This window comes from Bombina bombina, chromosome 4 (assembly GCF_027579735.1).
Source record: "Bombina bombina isolate aBomBom1 chromosome 4, aBomBom1.pri, whole genome shotgun sequence".
Taxonomy (NCBI): domain Eukaryota; kingdom Metazoa; phylum Chordata; class Amphibia; order Anura; family Bombinatoridae; genus Bombina; species Bombina bombina.
In genome coordinates, this window is record NC_069502.1 from 1192175415 (window position 1) to 1192181414 (window position 6000).

Sequence of the window (6000 nt, forward strand, 5' to 3'; positions counted from 1 at the left end):
TCAGGTCTTGGGTTTTCTGCAGTATTGAGCATCATAACGCACAGCACAAGAAGGTTTTTGTGTCATTTGTAATGGCAGCGCTATGGAGAGTGTGATACTGCTAATTTTTTTGCCTTGTTTGCGCACCCGGTTTGGCGCATACCCTGTAATTTTGCCGATTGATTCTACTGAGATTACAACATTACAGTATCTTGTATTTAAATGTTAGTAATATGCTATAGTCTTTTATAAGCATTATTGTATTATTGTATTTTGTAATTGTGTTTTACAATTTATGAGCATCTGTTATGTACTTTGCAATGTTGCAGCTGTAATGTTGTTTTGTATACTCATGCTTGCCGTAAACCAACCAGTCATGCTATAGTGTATTCTTTTTAATGTTATATGTTTGCCTACTGTTCTAAAGGTGTGGCTAGAAGTTTTACACTTCCCATCCTGACAGTATAGATATGTGTTTATCTTGCTTATGTTTCTTATTAAAAGGACATGAAACCCAACATTTTACTTTCATGATATTTTAAACAACTTTCCAGTTTACTTCTATTAAAAACGTTGTTTCATTCTCTTGGTATTGTTGAAGGAGCAGCAATACACTACTAGTTTCTAAATGAACACCTGGGTGAGCCAATAAAAAAATAGTAGATCTATGCAGCCATCAATCAGCAGCTTGAACCTAGGTTCTTTGCTGTTCCTGAGCTTACCTAGATAAACCTTTCAGCAAAAGATAACAAGAGAAGGAATCAAATTAAATCATAGAAGTAAATTGGAAAGTTGTTTAAAATGGTATTCTCTGACTAAATCAGCAATGTCTAAATATGACTTTACTGTTCCTTTAATCTCATCCCCATTCCTAATATGTTTAGGGCTAGATTACAAGTGGAGCGCTATATATCGCTTTCATGAAAGTGGTATTACAATTTCACAGCAATGCGAACACAACCTCGTGTTTGCATTGATGCCGAGCATTGTGCTTTTGAGAGTGTGCTACCATAGGCTTCTGATGCCGTCAGAGCTTTCTGCACGTCTCAGCTTGTGCTCGTATTACGAGTTGAAAGTAAAGAGTTTGCACATAAGTGAAACCCGACGCGCTAACAAAATATTGCGACTGTGTTAGCGTAATTCTCCCATAGAAGTCAATGGAGAGTGCAAACTGAAAAAAAAAAATAACACCACATATACTAACGCGCTAACCTGACAGTTATAAAAATGTGTCAGAAATGCCAATGTTATCAAAGTTTATACATTATTTTGTGCCAGATTAACTAACCCTTAAGCTATTAGCTGTGATTATTGGGTTTGTCAGTCTGACTTATTTTTACCAAAGGCACACAGCAAACAAGGAAGAGATTTAATCCTTGATTCTATTTATGCTTTGGATTAACACCAAAAGAGACTTAGGTACTGATACAATGTAGTAACCTTATGTGCTGAACACAAACACACAATATTGAATAAGAAAGTTCAGGTAAGTAACAATTGTTAAATATTACCTTTAGTGGATTTCAGAGAGTGCAGGAACTGTGGTAAAAGTGTCAGCGTTACCTGTTGTTAGTAGGAGGTTGTTTGCAGTGTGTTGCGCTTGGGAGAGCGGATCGTCTGTAGCTGATGACGTCACAGGTTTGTAAGCTTCTCCCCTGACACAGGCTACAGTGAGTGCGGATCAGAATGTTGCTGCAGGGGAAAGCAATTAGCAGGAATGCAAAGTACTGCGAGTAAGGAAGATGGCTGTGAGTCTTGAGTGCTTCAATAATCCGGCAAGGAAGGAAGTGGGGAGGAGACTTTTATAGGGATAAATGGAGAGATTTAAAGGGACAGGCAGAATCCTTGCATAGTCCCCCCTCAAAGACACCACTCCGGGGTGTCATGGACGCGGCCTATCAGGGGGACGACTATGAAACTGGGAAACCAATCTAGGTGCTGACAGATTCGAAGCAGGTTCCCAGGTATCAACCTCATGGACATAACCACACCAATGCACTAAATATTGAAGCTGACCATGTCGAAGTCTGGAATCAAGAATACTTTGGACTTTGAAGTCCAGATTAGATGTGGAAGTAAGTGGAACTAAAGGTTGTGAAATAGATGTCACAGGTGATATACACGGTTTTATTAGAGAAACATGGAAAGTGGGATGGATCTTGTATTCGGAAGGCAGGGTCAATGTAACTGTAGTATTACTGGGTATGACGGAGATGGGAAACGGTCCGATAAACAATCTTCCTAGTTTTTAACTTGAAACGTGCAATCTTAAATCCTTTGTAGACAACCAGACATTTTGACAAATGTGGTACTGTGGTTGATCCCTATGACGCAAATCATAGTGTTTCTTTTGGGATGCCTGTGCATGTCGAATGTTATTCTCTATGATGCTAAAAGCTTGATTGATGTTGTCAACCTGTTCGAGAACTTGGGGACAGGGAACATCTTTTCTTGGTAGGAAGTGAAAATTTGGATGAAATCCTGTGTTGATAAAGAAAGGACTGAAACCAGTACTAGTGCTCTTTGTGTTTTTATAGGCAAATTCTGCAAGGGGAAGATAAGTAGCCCATGTGTCCTGTTGATGGGTAGAGTAACATCGCAAGTACTGTACAATCCATTGATTTGTTCGCTCAGTTTGACCGTTTGACTGTGGGTGATATGATGTGGTAAGGTTTAGTTGAATACCCAGTGCTACACGCATTTGTCTCCAGAATCTAGAGGTGACGTGAGCGCCTCTATCGCTGATAATTACCTTTGGTATCCCATGTAATCTGACAACCTCTTTGATTAATATCTCGGATGTCTGGCTGTTGGAATTTTTTCTAATGGTACAAAATGTACCATCTTTGAAAACATGTCCAGGATTACAAATATGGTAGTATAGTTAGTGGAAGGAGGTAGGTCTACAATAAAATCCATCGACACCTGGATCCAAGGTTTATTAGGGACAGGAATTGGCTGTAATAAGCCAACAGGTTTTTTACACGAAGGTTTGGAAGTTGCACATATGGAAAATTAACTGACATAAGTTTTGACAGTTTGATACATATTTGGCCACCAAAATGATCTTAATAATAACTCAAAAGTCTTATTGGTTCCTAAATTACCTGCTAAAGGGGGATCATGAGTGGATTGCAGAATTTGTGTTCTGAGTTTAGGTGGTATGTATAGGAGATCCTTTTAATAGTATGTTCTTTCCTTATCTTTGTTTAACAATTCGATAGGTTTGGTTTGATCTGAGTTTTGTGCTTGCTTGATGTTCTGTGGCAAGTTTGTAATAATTCCAAGGAAATTTTCACGGGGTATGACAGTTGATTGGGAGTCTCGTTGAACCGGTTTTTCATATATCCTAGATAATGCATCTGCTTTACCGTTTTTTGAATCAGGACAGTAAGTAATAAAGTAACGAAAACGAGAAAAATACATACTCCATCTTAGTTGTCTAGAGGATAGTGTCCTGTTTGTTTGTAAATACTGTACATTTTTATGGTCTGAGTAGATTACTATAGGATGAGTAGCCCCCTCTAGTAAATGACGCCAGTGATAAAATGAAGCTTTGATTGCCAATAACTCCTTTTCCCCAACCGGATAATTCATTTCTGCTGAAGTCATAATTCGTGAGTAGTACGCAACGGGGTGTAAAGGTTCTTTATAGGATTTTCTCTGGGAGAGAATCACTCCAATCGCGTGTTCAGATGCGTCTACCTCTAAAGTAAATTGTGAACGGGTATCTGGAAATTGCAGTATTGGTGCTGTTATGAACTTTTGTTTCAATTGATCAAATGCCGACTGGGTTTGGGTGGTCCATTTATATGAAGTTTGATTCTTAGTTAATTCTGACAATGGTTTAGCTAGGGTGGCGAAATTATAGATGAATTTGCGGTAAAAGTTTGCGAAACCTAGAAAACGCTGGACATGTTTCTTTGATTTTGGTATTGGCCAGTTTTTTTTATAGCTATTACTTTACTGTCTTCCCTTTTAATACCTTCACAGGTGATATGATATCCAAGGAACGATATTTGTGTTGAGTCAAATATATATTTTTTTCATTTTAGCATACAAATTATAAGTTCTCAATCTATATAGTATAGTCCGGACATTTGTTATGTGTTCAGTAATGTTGGATGAATAGATAAGTATATCATCTAAATATACTACGAGATATGCGTCTAAAATATCCCGGAATATATCATTAATGAAATTCTGAAATGTTGCAGGAGCATTACATAGACTGAATGTCATTGCTGTACACTCAAATAAACCATATCTGGTCTTAAATGCAGTTAGCCATTCATCACCTGCTCTTATTCTGATGAGGTTATTCGTGCCTCTAAGGTCCAATTTGGTGAAAACCTTAGCTCCTCGCAACCGTTCAACTAGCTCTGAAATTAGGGGTAGTGGGTATCAATTTTTTATTGTGCATTTATTAAGTTCTCTATAATATATTATGGGGCGTAAACTCTGATCTTTGTTTTTTACAAAAAATATACCAGCGCCTGCTGGAGACGTAGAGGGTCTGTTATATGTCTTAGACTTTAATTCAAATAAAAGCAAACATGCATTTCTGAATTCTCTAAATGCTGACCTATTTCCTGAAAATGTTTCTGGGGCTGATACCAAGGATTCTGACATCTGTTCTGTTGGTTTTATTTTAACTAATACGACCTCACTTAAACAGGCTTTTATAGCCTGATTTTCCACTTGTAAGTCCCTAAAAGCTTGTGAGATCTCATCCATACGCTGTGTCAGGTGAACTACTTGATTTGATAGGTCATTTGGATCCATATTGAATTATATATATAATTTTTATTATGGCTGGATTATTATGTCAGAAATGCTAATGTTGTCAAAGTTTATACATTATTTTGTGCCAGATTAACTAACCCTTAAACTATTAGCTGTGATTATTGGGTTTGTCAGTCTGACTTATTTTTACCAAAGGCACACAGCAAACAAGGAAGAGATTTAATCCTTGATTCTATTTATGCTTTGGATTAACACCAAAAGAGACTTAGGTACTGATACAATGTAGTAACCTTATGTGCTGAACACAAACACACAATATTGAATAAGAAAGTTCAGGTAAGTAACAATTGTTAAATATTACCTTTAGTTGAATTCAGAGAGTGCAGGAACAGTGGTAAAAGTGTCAGCGTTACCTGTTGTTAGTAGGAGGTTGTTTGCAGTGTGTTGCGCTTGGGAGAGCGGATCGTCTGTAGCTGATGACATCACAGGTTTGTAAGCTTCTCCCCTGACACAGGCTACAGTGAGTGCGGATCAGCTTATTGCTGCAGGGGAAAGCAATTAGCAGGAATGCAAAGTACTGCGAGTAAGGAAGATGGCTGTGAGTCTTGAGTGCTTCAATAATCCAGCAAGGAAGGAAGTGGGGAGGATCAGGGCCGGATTGGGCTGCCGGGATACCGGGAAAAATCCCGGTGGGCTGCCGGCCGACTCAGGATCCGATTCAGGAATCCTCATATGCGGGCCGGGTCTGGTGTGGTGAGCTGGGCGGCGGCTTGTGATGTCACCGTCACGACAAGTCAGTGTGAGGAGCGGATGCGTCGCAGCCTCAGACAGTGAGCACTGAGCTCAAGCAGGCTGCAGACCATGTGCGGTCAGGTGTGTGAGTCGTGACAAGTCTGGAGTGGACAGCAGTCAGTGGGACCAGCAGGTGCCAGCCCAGCGGGGACACTGACCCGAAGAGACAGCGGGAGTCCTCCTGTGCACAACACAAGGCATAGCCGTAGAAGGTGACAGACACAAATTTCAGGGACTCGGGAGGTATATATTTTTTTGTGTTAATGATGTTATCAGTTCTAAGGCAGCGCCAGCTATTGTGCAATCAATGGTGTCAAAAGTTACAGGCCACAATTACTTTTTTGGCAGTTACTTACTCCTCAATTACATGCAGTGTTACTTTACTGTCTAATGTGTGGTTGTAACTCACTATATATTATATATATATATATATATATATATTATATATATAATATATATATATATATATATATATATATATAG